A 17,505-nucleotide genomic window follows, 5' to 3' on the forward strand; every position below is an offset into this window, starting at 1 on the left:
TGCACTGTTGTAACTATATGATATAATTATGTGGTTTCTGTCAGTTTTTCAGTCTTGGTCTGTCTTGTGTTTCTGTGATATCACACCGGAGGAACATTGTATCATTTCTTAAATGCATGCATTGCTAAATGACAATAAAAGTGGACTGCGTGTCCTCATAATCTAATTAAGGTCTGAGACCTTGGTAAAAGTTATCTGAGAGCTCAAATCTCCTGGGGTGCCCAAACAAAATAATACATTATTCTTGCTTAAAATGTTGAAAAGAATGCTTCATCTTTAACTTCGTGACCTTTGGAGATCAGTTCATCTTCTACTCACTTAACTATTCACAGTAACAGAAATTTTGACCAGTGGTGCCCAAACTTTTGCATGCCACTGTATCCCTTCATCTGTCCTGTTGAGCACTATTTAAGAATTCTGTATCCTTCAGAATGTAGGCCAGTTCTGCTTATTCTTTCCCCATGAGCTAGCTGAATGTTGCAAGATTTTTTGATTATCGTTCTTGCCGCATTGAACACAAAAAAAGTAAATAGAGGTATAAGCTATTTGGCCTCTCACATCTGCAGCACCATATAGTAAGGTCATCTTTTATGTCACTCAGTGGCCACTTTATTAAGTAGAGGAGGTACCTAATAAAGGGCTGCTGAATGTATTTCCATGTTGATTTTGCTCGATACCTGTTAGTATCTTCTAAGTGCTTTCCTATAATTACCTTAGTAATAGATTCATTTCTCCTACCATGAATGCAAAGTTAATCACTTTATGGTTCCTTGAATTCTGTCTTAAATAGCACAACTACTATTTTGCTATTGTTACTGGCAAGAATGTGTACAAGAATTCAATGGGTGGACAGGGAGGAAATATGTCTTTCTTCCTGTTAGGGGTGGGGGACTTGCTTGCCCTTGGATGATGTGAATAGCTGGGTTGTAAACTTACATGGCTACAGGGTGAGTTTGCATAAAGGCTCCCTGAGCTACCACTGCAGAATTTAAATGTCGGATGACTTTTGCCTATTTGGTGACAGAGGAGAGAAGTCTGCCATCAGATATCGTGCTATGGAAGTAAATAGCAATATTTGGTGGATGTTTCAGTGACTGGCCAACCGTTTAGTTGAGTTCTCCAGTACGCAGTGGAACCTTTTTGTGTAAAAATCCAGTGAGTTTAAATTTAGAAGCCATAATCATGAAAATTGCTGAAGAAATCAAAATTGGCTGAGTGGTTTGTAATAAGGAAAACAGTTGCAGACCACAGGAAAATGTGAATAGATTAGTGAGGTTAGAAGGAAAGTAACGAATGAAATGAAATCCTGAGGAATGTAAGGTAATGCCTTTGGGAAAGGCAAACAAGACAAGGAAATTCATGGTAAACATGACGGAACAGAAGAAACTTGTCCACGAGTCCCTAAAGGTATCAGCACAAGTCGTTGAGGTCCAGAGTATAAGACTGGGTTGGGGGGGGGGGGGTGTTCATTCATAACTGTAATAAAGCACTAGTTAAACTAGAACTAGAAATGAATGCTTTTCTGTTTACTATATTATAGGAAGGAGGTGACAGAATAAGAAAGTGCAGAGAAGCCTGTATAGGATGTTGCTGGGGCCAAGGAATATTAATTATATGGAGACATTGATTATTTTAGAACAGAGAATAATTCAAAAAAGGTGTATTAAATTATGAGAGGCTAAGATGGGGTGAACAAGAAAGAGCAAACTCAAAAGGCATCATTTTAATGTAGTTGGGAAAAAATAAGATTAGAATGAAGTTGAAGAGAGAGTATTTTACCAGAAGCTGGGTTTTTGAAGCTCATTGACTGAATGGATTGTGAAGGCAGGAACAATCTTTTAAAATATACCCTGAATGTTCACTTGGTACGTCATGGTCCCTGCAAAGCTATAGGTCCCTTGTAAACTACAAGCAGGGAAGTGGGATTGGCCAAGACCGCTCTGTTTAGGTCAGATTGGAAGCCATGTGTTTTATTACTATTGATTGATCTGCGGGTGTATATTATTGCTCCCAGCCTGGTAAGGATGGGCTCTAGGCTTTGCAGAGAGCAATGTGTGAGTTTGGACCTGGATTTTCTCATGATCTTCAATATTTCCTGTGTACTTCCAAGCAGGACTGCATATCTACAAAGTGTTTCACTGACCGCAGCCTTCCGTGTAAGCTGTTCCATCAAAGCACTCCTTGGAACCCACAGCAGCAGAGTCCATGTACGACCTCACCCTTTGGAGGGTTGTTAGATTGAACAATCTCTCCCTCCCACCCCACCCTGCCACAGTGAATAATTCTTTACAGAACACAGAACATTGTACATTACAGCACAGTACAGATCTTTGGCCCACAATATTTTGCAAACCTTTTAACCTGCTCTAACCATTCCCTCCCACATATCCCTCCATTTTTCTTTCATCCATGTCCCTGTCTGCGAGTTTTTAAAAATATTGCTAACGTATCTGCCTCTACCACTTCCCAGCAGTAAAAAAAACTTATAGTACTTCTGAAAGTCCCCCCTATACTTTTCTGCAATCACCTTAAAATTAATACCACTGCATATTAGTCATTTACAGCATGGGAAAAATCTCTGGTGTCCACTCCATTTATGCCTCTTATCGTCTCATACACCCCCATCAAGTCACCTCTCATCCTCCTTTGCTCCAAAGATGAAAACTCTTGCCTGTCCTCATAAGACATTCTCTCTAATACAGGCAGCATTTTGGTAAATCTCCTCTGCACCTTCTCGAATACTTCCACATCCTTTGTATAAGTGTGGTCTAACCAGGATTTTAAAGAGAGAGCAATGAATTTTCTACCTGTCTTTGAGATAAACCGGTAGCTAAGAGCAGTAGATTGAGTGAGTGAGAAAAGTTTCACCACCATCACTTCCCTCTCTGGGCTCTGGTCACAACTCTCTGCCATCTTGGCAGAACCCATAAAAGTAACCAACTTATCCTCAGCCAAAAGAAGGCAAACAAAAGCAATCTCAGATTTTGGAACAAAGATGAGAAAATCTGCAGGTGGTAGAAATCCAAGCAACACACACAAAATCAGTCCTGATGAAGGGTCTCGGACCCAAACGTCGACCTTTTATTCTTTTCCATAGATGCTGCCTGGCCTGCTGAGTTCCTCCAGTATTTTGAGTGTGTGGAAGTTTACTAATCTCTAAGCTTGATGTGCTTGGAGTTAGGAACAAAGGTAAGCAGCCACAAAATTACTCCACAAATGTGCCCTATAATATGAAAACAGATTTAGTGTATAAATTGATTTAACTTGTGTGAATTTGGCAATAAGTTACTTTGAGCTGTTCCTTTAAATAAAGAGCATGAAAACTTGATGGAGAACAGAATAGCAGTTTTGTGGCCTGCTATATTCATTTGTACCATTCTGCTTGTCATTTTAATAGATGTCTTCCTCACAAATACCAAGAAATCAGTAAACCACATCCCGTAATTTTTATGCAGAGAGAGATCTGTTCTTCCTGTTGTCAATCAATAGCCTAAGGATAAAGGCTAATCAACATTCAACAGTAGAATCTTTGGGAATAGGTGGTTCACAAAACTGAGGGCAATTAGACAGGTTTATGTCTTCCTGTTTCACAATACAAGGGCTACTTCAAGATCTTTCAGCATGTTGGTAGACCCTTGTGTACGCCATGATATATAGACAAATGAATAAGATATCCTGCAGAATTGCATCCAACTTTCTGATTGAACAGATTAAGAATAAAATGCTGAGAATTAGTCCCTCCGTGTCATTTGAATATAGACTGCATATAATACTGTCAAATTTCCTAACTTAGTTTTTATTAAAATACTTCTGAATTTTACACCTGCTATTTTGCACTTTGAGAGACCAGCCACTTCCTCGAAGGAAAGAGAAGGAAGTACATTCACTAGATGTCATTTCCTGGTGTCTCTCTGAAGCAGCTTGTGTATTAAAATGCACTGGTCGCACTGTCAGTTTTGATGATGTATGGTCTTCATACAAAGGAAGCCATCTCATAGTAAACTTGCCGATTTGGTAAAGAAAACGAAGAATCTTGATGAATATTCTTTGTGGCTACTAAACATTTAACATTAGGACTATTGGTAGGAAAAAAGAAAAAACTGCTTCAGTGATGCTGACATGTTGCAATGAATATTTTCTGTTTTAAGAGTGTGATTCCAATGAAGTGCTCCTTCAGAGATGCCACTTTTTTAGACCTGTTCCTGGAAGTTTAATCATGAGATAATTCTTCTTATTTTTTTATTTTTAAATAAACTTTATTGAACAAATGCATATCCACAAACAAGCATCAGCTGTCAGTCCACAGTTCACTGCACAATGGTAAATACCTGTATTAACAATACCAGGGGTAGAAGAGAGTAGGAGCAAGAGAAAGTAGAAACAAAGAGCACAAACATACAATTACATACAAACACAAACATACACATGATCTACATACTTTACATCACCCCTCAATGTAGACTTACATCTATTTTAAATAAAATCACAGTCCTCAGTAAATCAACTCAGGTCACACATTTTACCAGGCCCCTGTATGGGTCTTTCACTGGCCAGGTACACTATAACAGAGTTCCATCTTTCCAAGTAAGAGTCCATTTTCAGTTGTAAACTTGCTGTGCTATTTTCCATACAGTTCACTTCTTTCAGTCTCTGTATCCATTGTTCCAAAGTGGGTGGGTGAGATTTAAGCCAGTTGACAGTTATCATTTTATGAGCAATCAGAATCAAGACTCTTAACATGTATAGTTTATTCTTCTCTAATGCAGATTGTGGGAGGTTGCCTACAATTAAATGACGAGGTTCAAAGGGTATACTTACATCTAAAATCCTTCTTGTTTCCTCAGTGACCTTGTACTAAAATTCCCTTCATTTGGGACAGTCCCAGAATATATGTGCAAAATCTCCCACAGTCTCTCCAGCCAAGTCTGCTGTTTTTTTCTGCGTATAATGATATTACTAATGGGGTTTTAAAGTACCTCATCCTTATTTTCCAAGCAAATTCCTTCCAGTTGGGACTATTCAGCATTTATGCCATGATGCCCAAGACCTCTCCCACACTTCCTCTTCTATTATGGTATTTACCTCCAATTTCCACTTTTGTTTAACATCTAACATCTAATATTGTACGCAGGTGTATTTTTTTATATAGACAAGATTCAATTTTCTGGGGTTGCATCCTACCCATGATGATCTCTATCCAAAATTTTTTCCAAGTTATTTGGCTGTATTTTAAGTTTGTTCCATTCTTTATGGAAGGTAACGTCTAATTTGGAGGAATTTATAAAGGTCATTTGATACAAGGTTGAATTCATTTTGGAGTTGGGGGAAAGATTTGAGCGCCTCACCATCAAACATTTGGTCCATAAGAACCAGGCTTCTTTGTGCCCACCTGTTAAAACCAGAATCCAGTCTTGCTGGAATAAAATCTGAAATAAGTGCAGTTCTGGTTGCCCTTGATATAGTCCTTGAAAGATCTAATTTTTACCTAATTCTATCCGATACTTTCAATGTATAGTTAATACATTCATTCTGAGTCTCAACATTCTTCCACACGTTTGGATTTAAAAAGGGAAGAGCTGCTAAAGATAACTCACCAATTCAATTTTGCTGTATGTGAACCCATCTTGAATCTACGTCTTCTCTGATCCATGACACAATTGCTCTTAATTGGGCAGCTCAATAATAGGTCTTTAAATGAGGTAAAGCTAAACCTCCCTGTCTTTTTTTATCTGAGTATAACACTTTTAATCTCACCCTGGGCTTCTTTTTCTGCCATATCTGCCACATAAACCTACTGATAAGTCTATCCAGCATTTTAAAAGTAGATATAGGAACTATTATGGGTAGAGCGCTGAAAAGAAAGAGAAACCTGGGCAAAATATTCATCCTGATCACTTCTACTCTACCTATCAGTGATAAAGGAAGCATCTCCCAACATTCAAGATCTCTCCTCACTTGGTTAATAAGTTTAACATAATTGGCTGCAAAGAGTTGGGAGGAACTGTGAGGTAAACTAACCTCCAAATATCTAAAGCCCTGTTTGGCCAATGAAAAGTCACTTCATCATCCAGCTGACTTGGCGAGGTCCCTGTAATCATCATAGCTTCAGATTTCACTTTGTTAACTTGGTATCCAGAGACCTCTCCATAGCTTCTCAAACGTTGCATAAGCGGGAGAACTGATGAAAGAGGGTTCTTTATAAAGAGAAGAATGTCATCGGCAAATAAAACTATCTTATGGGTTATACCTCCTTTATCTGTTATACCCTCAATTTGTTCATTTTGTCTTATTAACCCAGCCAGTGGTTCAATGCTTAAGGCAAATAATATCGGGGATAGGGGACTCCCCTGTCTGGTTCCCCTTCTGAGCCTGAAGAAATTGGAACAGTATCCATTTACTCTAACCCTGGAAATTGGATCTTTATTCAGTGTCTAATTATTCTTATTATATTATGTCACATGAGCTATGCCTGCTGTTTGCAAATATTATTACAACTCCTTTACAAAGATTACATTCCCTGTCCAAGACAGCTTCACTAATAACAAGTTGAAGAAGAAGTTTTGCTGATAGATAAATTTTTCCTGACTACCATGATGAATAGTTTATCTTCTGTCCTGAGAGGAGAACTCCAGCATTCCCGGGTCTTCTTCTTTTGTCCTTTATGCCACTGATGTGTAGGGAAGCAATGAAGCTCCACCACTTCTGGCAGCGTTCACGGCTTGGCGTTGGTAGCTTCCTCTCAGTTTACCTCCAGTCAAGCTAGTCCCGGGTGGAGACTCAGGAATACCAGTGCACACAGATGTAGAAGGATTCTTTATTGCTGTTTCTGTAGCAGTTTTGTTTGAACAGTCAGGGTCGTTAGCCCTGAGCATGGAGTATCGATGGACCACTCTTAGTCTGGCCTCTATCCTTTGGCCTGTTTCTCATGGGTGACCCTACCAAGAGCATCGGTCCAATCAGCATAGCTCTACGAGTCATTGAGGCACGCAAACCTCCAAACCATGACAAGGTTGTGGTCCTCTTGAAGGTCATTCCCAGGTATCTCTTATAAATTATAGGTGACAATTTTCTCATAATTGTTAACAAATCAGAAAATACCAGAAATCATCAGCCAGGTTGTGATGAAGGGCTGAATCATTAACATTTTTATAAATATTCTGTGCGTTGCCTGATGCCTGAATCCTCTTTGTATTTATGTTCCTGTGTGAGATCTATTATCTTAAATATTTGTAATTTTTTGTAATTTCCGTTGACTGAATGAAAACTAGAATCTAAGTCTAGCACATTTTAAAGTAAAAGATATCAACATGATGTACGTGTTCAGACTGTGCCCTCAGCCATAGTTTGGAGAGAACGTGGCCACAAATTTGATTGTTAGTGAAATGCACAGGAGTAAATCAGCAGCTCATTTTACACACTGAGCTTACTTTTTCATTGACTTTAATCTAAAGGGTGAAAAACAAGGCATCCGTTTGATGTCAATACTTAAGTACAACTGCCAAAGACCAACTCACAACTCTATAAATCCTTCTTAAAACAGCAACACTTAAAACACGTCATGTAATTTAAAAATACAGGTAATTTGTCCTCTGTATTGCAAAGAAATGGATCTATTGCTCAGTTTTGATATCTAAAAACTACACTATTCCACACTGTGCACACTTGCTTGTCATCTTCTCCCATTTGGCACATCCAGGCGACCTTGTTTCCACTCATTTTCAGTTTGATCCATGGACCCTGGAAAGTCATACACTGAATAGATCTCAGACAAAACATGCTCACCTACCAGAGCTAAGAGGTCTCCAGAACTAAATTTCGCACATTCCATTTGCAGGACTACATGATGAAGGACTCACTGTACTCTGTCACTGCAGAGAATGCAGTGTACTGCAGTATGAGAAGACCTCAGGCTAGGGCCTTGCCTCTATTGCACACTGAGGGGCTGAAACCTACATAAAAACCCCGTGCACTGTTGTGTTAAAGGAAAATTGATGTCTCGCTCATGTAATGTGAATCTTGTGTGAACATAGAAAGCTTTGTTTTTTTCTTAAGACTTTGTAAGTGTCGTTTACTTCAATGTACTCGTATTTATTTTGGATAAAAATAATAAAAAGATTTGAAAAGTAAAGAAAGAAAGCTTTGTCCTGTGCTCTGAGTAGTAATGTATGGCTACATTATATATTACATATTTTATGAATGGAGTGCAATTATTGGGAGAAAGAGTCCTTTTGGGAGCCACAGTTTCCGCACAGGTTGGCAGAAGGGTCAATTGCATTAAAGGTTCTGTGTTCATTCCACCACTTTCATTTGGTCTACACATTGCTCCTATATAAGAGCCATGAGGTTCTTGGTGCCATTCTAGATGATCTTTCTCCATATCCAGGAAACAGAGGCCAAGGATTTTTAAGAGCAAAGGATGTTACATTTATTTCAAATGGGTTCTGATAGCATCATTGAATAATTTTCTCTGTGTTCTAGTAATCTCTTATCATGATAGATTCTGGGATTAGACATATGACCTCTGATGGAGCTGGTTCTGTGCAATGGGAACCTTGATACCAAAGATGAAGATGAAGGTTCATGAATTCTAACACTTGACTTGGAGGATTTTGAAGAGACAGTGTTGTTGGTACCTCTCCAGTACTTTAAATAGCCTGATATAGGGTTTTCCATGCTATTGATGTACGAAAGATGGCAACGTCACTGTTGCCCAATAAACTTTGAGCCTAGAGGCAAATTAGATTAGACTATGAGGACACTCAGTCCTTGTTTATTGTCATTTAGAAATACATGCATGTATTAAGAAATGATACAAAGTTCCTCCAGAGTGATATCACAAAAAAGACAGGACAAACCAAAGACTAACACTGACAAGACCACATAATTATAACATATAGTTACAGCAGTGCAAAACAATACCATAATTTGATAAAGAGCAGACCATGGGCACGGTAAAAAAAAGTCTCAAAGTTCTGATCGACTCCCGATAGTCCCCGATAGCAGGCGGCAGAAGGAGAAACTCTCCCTGCCGTAAACCTCCAGGCACGGACAACTGTCGCTGCATTGGAAGCACCCGACCACAGCCGACTCTGAGTCCATCCGAAAACTTCGAGCCTCTGACCAGCCCTTCGATACCGAGCACTGAGCACCATCTCTGCCAAGTGCTTCGACCCTGTCCCGGCTGCCGAGCAACAAGAAAAGCCGAGGACTCGGGGCCTTCCCCTCTGGAGATTTCGGATCACACAGTAGCAGCGAAAAAGGCATTTCAGAAGTTTCTCCAGATGTTCCTCCGTTCTCTCATGTCTGTCTCCATCAAATCAGGATTGTGTACAGCACCTACTTGACAGATTACAGATATCATTCATCGGAGTGGCCGAGCAAGCTGCGTCACATCGCCATCTTCTCCTCCTCCTTGATGTCTTGATCTTTGAACATATATTTCCTCAGATTGATATGCTGATATATTGGAGGTGATAGAGGGCATCATTATTGATCTCTTCCTTCGTGAAGAGAGATGTTTCTTCAGGGTTTCTCTTGAACTGAGATACAGCCAAAAATGCACTGGGAATCATCAGTTCTCAGCAACATACAGTGAGGCTACTTTGGAGGCAGGCCACTACAGATTTATCAAAACTTTCAGAGGAAACCCAGAGGGGAGTGTCTATCATGGGCCATAAACTTCACATCATTTCTTCACCAGGAGCAGATGAAGTACAATCTGCAGGCCATGAGAGTGAAGAGAGAGCCAAGGGGGCAGAGAGTGAGGTAGTGGTCAGAGTATATAGGTACAGGGTTGTGTGAGGGAGACAAAGAGCAGGAGAAAATGAACGCCAAACTTAGAGAACAAAATGAAGAAAGGAGCAAAGTCACTGAGTGGCATTCAGTGGAATGTTTATAGTTATATGTTTTGTAACATGCTTCCATTTGATCAACAGCATATTTCAGAAAATGCAGCAAAGGAATAGAATATTTTTGCAGGATCTTCAATGGAAAATCAGCTGTTCCATGCTGAATAGTTGGGATTTCTCAGCATCAGTGTCACAAGGATTCCCCTGTGAACTCACGCTTGGTGTCTGCTCTGCAGCCAGTCCATCTCACAAGCCAGCCTCTCCTCTGCTAACTCCATCTGCACATCCCGCTGTGTTGGGAAAACACATCTTGCATGGTGTTTCGGACAGGTTTGTCCCACTGAGACAGGGAAAGAATGGTAAGGTAAAGGAACCACTCTGCACAATCTGTGTGCCATAGTTCCCTTGGAGATGTTAGATCGTGCATATTTAGGCACGTGGCAAGGTCCAGTAAAAAGGAAGTTAGTTTAAGTGGAGCAGCCATTATGGGGGTGGGCTGGTGTTAAAGTGGGGCATTCAGGCTGTGACTCATAGAGTCTTCGCCAAGGAGCGGCAGACACTATAGGTAGATTTTTTTTTGTTTTCTATTTCTTTCTTTCTTTCATATTGCACAGTTAGAGAAGTGGAAATGCCAGACAGTATAGTGGAGTTCTCCCCTTGAGGGATGTGGGAAGGCAGTGAGACCTCCAGTGTCCCTGATGACAACACCTGCAGGAAGTACATCCAGCTGCAGCTTCTGACAGACCTTGTTAAGGAGTTGGAGCTGGAACTAGACGAACTCTGGATCATTTAGGAGGCTGAAGGGTTGATTGACAAGGAATGCAGGGAGGTAGTTGCACCTAAAGTGCAAGACACAGGTCATTGGAGGGGGAAAGGTGATAGGCAGGCAGCGCAGAATAACCCTGTTGTCATTCCTCTCAATAACAGGTACAGTATACCACTTTGGATATTATTGGGGGGATGACCTAGCCACAGCGGTCAGGTCTCTGGCTATGAGTCTGTCTCTGTGGTTCAGAAGGAAAGGGGGAGAAGAGGCTAGCTACAGCAATAGGGGACTCATTGGGTTAGAGGAACAGACAAGAAGTTCTGTGGATGAGAACAAGATTCCCTTATGGTATGTTGCCTCCCTGGTGTCAGGGTCAGGGACATCTCAGATCGCGTCCACAGCATTCTAAAGTGGAAGCGTGAGCAACCAGAGCTCGTGCTCCATGTTGGTACCAATGACTTGGGGAGAAAGGGTGATGAGTTGCTGCAAAGTGACTTCAGGGAGTTAGGTACTATGTTAGAAGACAGGGCCTCCATGGTTGTGATCTCAGGATTGCTACACATGCCTCATGGTAGTGAGGCTAGGAATAGGAAGATCATACAGTTTAACACATGGCTAAGGAGATGGTGCAAGGTGAAAGGCTTCAGATTTTTGGATCATTAGGCTCTCTTCCAGGGAAGGTGGGATCTATACAGACAGTATGGATTGCATCTGAACTGGAGAATTCATATTCTTGCTGGAAAGTTTGCTACTGCAGCACAGGGGGGCTTTAAACTAGAGTTACAGGGGGATTTAAACTAGAGTTACGATGGGATGGGAACTGAAGCACCTGAACAGATAGTGGCATGGCTGTGGGAAAAGATGTTGCTATGGCTACATACAAAGTCAGGAATCAAAAGGTTGAGTGAATATGGCAGTGTTCAGGCAAGACAGACTGGAGAGCTCATCTACTGAGGCCATATGGGTGGAATTGAGGAATAAGAACACGATGACCATGTAAATGAGATTCTGTTACAGACCACTCAATAGTCAGTGGGATTTAGAGGAGCAAATTTGTAGAGAGATCTCAAACTATTGCAAAAAAACATGGAAGCACCAATTCCTTTGAACAGAAAGTCCTACGAAAAGTAAATAGATATGGCCCAGTCCATCACAAGCAAAGTCTTCCACACAATTGAGCATGTCTATATGAAACATTTTTTCAGAAAAGCAGTATCCATCATCAGGGATCCCTACCACCCAGGTCATGCTCTCTCCTCATTGCTGTCATCAGGAAGAAAGTACAGGAGCCTCAGGACTCACACCACCAGGTTCAGGAACAGTTATTAGATTTCAACCATCAGGGTCCTGAACCAAAGGGGATAACTTCACTCAGCTTCACTTGCCCCATCACTGAAATGTTCCCACAACCTAAGGACTAACTTTCAAGGACTCTTCATCTCATGTTTTCAATATTTATTTCTTTTTTATTGATTATTATTATTTATCTCTTTTTGTACTTGTACAATTTGTTGTCTTTTGCACCCTTTTTGAATGTTCTAGTTGGTGCAGAGTTTCATTGACTTTCAGGATTGCTATAAATAAGGATAGGTATGGTCTTTGTGAGAGAATTTTAAACTGGAGTGGGGCAAATTAAGAGGGCATTAGGCAGGAACTAAGAAACGTTAATTGGGAACACTATTTCCCTGGCAAGTCCACATCAGACATGTGGAGGGTGTTTAAAGATCAACTGCACAGAGTACAAGAAAGGTACGTTCCTGTTAGAAGGAAGGACGGAGACAGATAGATAAGAGAACCTTGGATGTTCAGAGAAGTGATGAATTTAGCCAAGAAGAAAAAGGAGAAGTATGTAAAGCTTTGGAAGTTGGGATCAAATATAACACATAAGGATTATAAAGGAGCCAGGAAAGAACTAAAGAAGGGAATTAGGAAAGCCAGGAGGGACTATGAAAAGTCCTTGGCAAGTAAGATTAAAGTGAATCCGAAGGCATTCTATACATCATTAAGAGCTACAGGATAACTAGGGAGAGGGTAGTGCTCAAGGATAAAGGGGGGAAATTTGTTTGGATGTGGAGAATGTGAATGAGGTGCTTAATGAGTACTTTGTTTCAGTATTTACCAAGGAAAAGTACACGGAGGACCAGGAGATCAGTGCTGAGTGTATAAGTATGTTAGGGCATTTAGAGGTCAAGGAGGAGTAAGTGTTGGGCCTCCTAATGAGTATTGAGATGGACAAATCCCCAGGGCCTGATGGGATTTACCCCAGATTATTGAAGGAGGCAAGAGACAATAAACAATAGACAATAGATAATAGGTGCAGGAGTAGGCCATTTGGCCCTTCGAGCCAGCACCACCATTCACTGTGATCATGGCTGATCATCCACAATCAGTACCCCGTTCCTGCCTTCTCCCCATATCCTTTGACTCCACTATCCTTAAGAGCTCTATCTAACTTTTTCTTGAAAGCACCCAGAGAATTGTCCTCCACTGCCTTCTGAGGCAGAACTCTCTGGGTGAAAAAGATTTTCCTCATCTCCGTTCTAAATGGCCTACCCCTTATTCTTAAACTGTGGCCTCTGGTTCTGGACTCCCCCAACATCCGGAACATGTTTCCTGCCTCTAGCGTGTCCAATCCCTTAATAATCTTATATGTTTCAATCAGATCCCCTCTCGTCCTTCTAAATTCCAGTGTATACAAGCCCAGTCGCTCCAATCTTTCAACACCTGACAGTCCCGCCATCCCGGGAATTAACCTTGTGAACCTATGCTGCACTCCCTCAATAGCAAGAATGTCCTTCCTCGCAATTGCTTGAGACGAGATTGCTGGGCCCTTGATCAGCATCTTCCTGTCCTCTCTAGGCACAGGTGAAGTCCCAGGGGACTGGAGAGTGGCTAATGTTGTACTTCTGTTTAAGTCCTGATGAAGAAGTCCTGGGAATTACATACTGGTGAGTCTCATGTCAGTCATAAAGAAATTGCTGGAGAAAATTCTTAGGCATAGGAGCATCTAGATTGGTACTGGGTCTGTTGTCTGTCACTGATGCTGGGTTAGTATGGCCAGATTTGGGAACAGCTTCTTTCCATGATAAGACTGCTGAACGGATCCTGACCCGGATCTGGACCGTATCCTCCAAATATCCAGACCTGCCTCTCGGTTTTTTTTTGCATTACCTTACTCTCCCTTTTCTATTTTCTATTTCTGATTTTATAATTTAAATTTTTAATATTTACTATCGATTTGTACTCCAGGAAGCACGAAACGTGAAATCAAATATCGCTGTGATGATTGTACTTTCTAGTATCAATTGTTTGGCGACAATAAAGTATAAAGTATGAAGTTGTTGTCTGTCATCTATATCAACGAACGGAATGATAATGTGATCAGCAAATTTGCTAATGACACCAATATTGGGGTTGCAGCGGATAACAAGGAGGCCTATCAAATCTTTCAGTGGGATCTGGACCCACTGGAAAAATAGCTGAAATATGGCAGATGGAATTTAAAGCACACACACACAAGTGTGAGGTGTTGTACTTGGGGAGAACAAACCAGGGTAGGACTTGCATGGTGAGTGGTAGGGCACTGAGCAAAGTGGTAGATCAGAAGAATCTGGGACTACAGATCCATAATTCCTTGAAAATGGCACCATCAAGTAGTTAGAGTTGTAAAGAAAGCTTTCATGTTGGCCTTCATAAATCAAAGCATTGAGTACAGGAGATGGGACGTTTTGTTAAAGTTGTACAGGAGATGGGACATTTTGTTAAAGTTGTATAAGACATTAGTGAGGCCTAATTTGGAGTATTGTGTGCAGTTCTGGTCATCTACCTACAGGAAAGATATTAATAAGATTAAAAGAGTGCAGTAATAATTGAGAAGGATCTTGCCAGGACTTGAAGATCTGAGTTATAGGGAAAGGTTAAACAGATTAGGGCTTTATTCCCCAGAGCGTAGGGGAATGAGGGGAGATTTGATAGAGGTGTTTAAAATTAAGAGGGTTATGGATAGGTTAAATGCAAACAGGCTTTTTTCAGTGGGGTTGGTTGAGACTAGAACTAGAGGTCATGAGTTAAGAGTGAAAGATGAAATGTTTAAGGGGAACGTAAGGGAGATCTTCTTTACACAAAGAGTGGTGAGAATGTCGAATGAGCTGCCAGTCAAAGTGGTGGATTTGGGTTCAATTTCAACATTTAAGATAAATTTGGATAGGTGCATGGCCAGGAGGGGTGTGGAGGGCTAATGTCTGGGTGCAGGTTAATGGAACTGGGCAGATCAACGTTTCAGCATGGGCTACTTTGGCCACTAGCTATATGTTCATAGTCTTCTGCTGTTGGAACCCATTCATTTCAAGGTTCAACTTGATGTACATTCACCTTTGTTGTAACGCTTGATTCTTCGAGTTACTGTTGCCTTCCTGTCCACTTGAAACAGTCTGGTCATTCTCCTCTGACCTTTCTCATTAATGAGGCATTTTTGCTCACAGAATTGCCACTCTCTGGATGTTTTTTTCATTTTTTGCCTGTAAACTCTAGGGGTTGTTGTACTTGAGGATCCCAGGGGATTAGCAGTTTCTGAGATACTCACACTACCCATCTGGTACCAAAAATCATTCCACAGTCAAAATCACCTAGATCACATTTCTACCCCATTCTGACCTTTGATCTGAATAGCAGCTGAACCTCTTGGCTATGACTGCATGCTTTTGTGCATTGAGTTGCTGCCATGATTGGCTGATTAGATATTTGCATTAGCAAGCAGGTGTACCTAATAAAGTGGCCGCTGAGTGACTTAAAATTAGACAATTTTAACGTTATAATTTATTTATGAGTAGTCTTTTCCATTGTTCTGCAAACAGCAAAATAAAGTAACATTCCATGTGACAGTTCTTGTTGTAGAAGAGAGTTATTAATTATTGAAGATTTTGTACTTAGAATTTATGCGCTTTACTGCTCTTTTGGTTGTTCGGCGTTTGTTAAATGGCCATTATGTAAGTAATACTGGTTGTAGACTTGATTAGTATCTTTTCTAACCAAAATGGATTGAGGAAGGGTAGATTAGGTAAGTTGTTATCTAACAAATTTGTAATAAGTTACACATTACCCAAGAGATTTGAGCATATGTTGTACTGTTTGAAGCCATAATTAAAAGAAAATGTATCAAAACATTGTTAGGGATTTCAAAGACATCAGTTTTGAAAGTACATCATAGGATAGAAACAAATGAATATTTTCTTCAAAATATTGCACACTTAATGCTTTAATGGAGATATTAGATATGGACGAGAATACACTCAGATTGTCATAACAAGTATTTATTATTTGATGTTCCTAACATCAATTTTATCACTATGGAATCTAAGTAACACTCTGCTTGGTGGGTAAATTATTCTCATGTAGCATTCACAAAGTGATTTCAATAAAAATCATGAAAGACAAGGTTTTTAAATTGTATAGTATTGCAAAAAATAAATTTATTTGTGAAAATAAATAGATTAATGTCATTATATGAATAAGGGACAAAGGATTATCATATGATATCATTAAAATGATGGTATTATAGTTGTGATTTGGCTCATATGTTTCTCATCTCTTTTCAAACGTTCAAAGGTTCAAAGATTCATAGGTTCCTTTATTATCAAAGTATGCAGCAAATACAACTCTGAGATTCTTCTTCTCCAGATAGCCACAAAACAAAGAGCATGAAATTTTGTTCAGAAAGAAACATCAAACCCACCCACTCCCCCCGCACAAAAAAACGGCATCCCTACCATCAACTCCCAAACCCTTCTCGCCCTGCACAAAATGAATTAAATTAGCAGTGCAAAAAGAGAGCCAAACAATGAAAAGAAATTAGTGATGTAGTGTACATGGGTTTCTTGTCCATTCAGAAATCTGATGATGAAGGGGAAGAAGCTGTTCCTAAGTCTGTCGTCAGACTCCTCTTTGATGATATTAATAAGAAGAAAGTATGCCCAGTGTGATGGCAGGGTCCTTAATCAACCCATGATTAAATATCAGAGCAGACTCGACGGGCTGAATGACCTACTTCTGTTCCTCTGTCTTAAGGTCTTAATGACAGATGCCACAACTTTGAGGTACTAGCTTTTGAAGATGTCCTCAATGCTTGGAAGGCTGGTGCCCATGATGGACCTGACTGAGTTTGCAACTTTCTGCAGCTTTTTCTGATCCTGTGCAGTGACCCTTCCATACCAACAATAATGCAATCAGTTGGAATGTTCTCCACAGCACTTATGTAGAAATTTGCGAGAGTCTTTGGTAATGTACCAAGTCTCCTCAAATTCTTAATGAATTATAACTTCAGTCATGCCTTCATAACAAGATTAATATGACCAAACGTTGGTCAAATGCAACAATGAATTTCTACCCATGTGTTTATTTCTGAAACTGGCATCTCTGTAAAAAAAAATGATGTTAAGATCACAAAAGGCTAGGGACATTTTTGCAAGACTGAACTGACAATTCCCACTTTTATCCCTATATTCTGGGATCAAAGGATTTCTGTTGGATTCTCTACAGATATAAGAATGTTGATCAGAAGAGCAAGCCTTTCTTCTGGAAGGATAAGTTGTGATTCGTTTGTAACGGATAAACATTTCCGAACTGCAGAATCTGGTTTATTATCATCAACGTATGTTGAGGAATTTGTGGTTTTGTGGCAGCAGTGTGGTGCAATCCATAAACATTACTAAAGATTACAATTTTTAAAAAATATATCAGAAATAAATAAATAGTGAAAAAGAGAGCAAGTTATTGAGGTAGTGTTCATGGGTTCATCGACTGTCCAGAAATCTGCTTGTGGAAGGAGAGAAGCTGTTCATAAAATGTTGAGTGTGCATCCTCAGACTCTTGTACCTCCACCTTGATGGTAGTTGA

The sequence above is a fragment of the Mobula hypostoma genome, chromosome 2 (genome assembly GCF_963921235.1).
Source record: "Mobula hypostoma chromosome 2, sMobHyp1.1, whole genome shotgun sequence".
Classification (NCBI taxonomy): Eukaryota; Metazoa; Chordata; class Chondrichthyes; order Myliobatiformes; family Myliobatidae; genus Mobula; species Mobula hypostoma.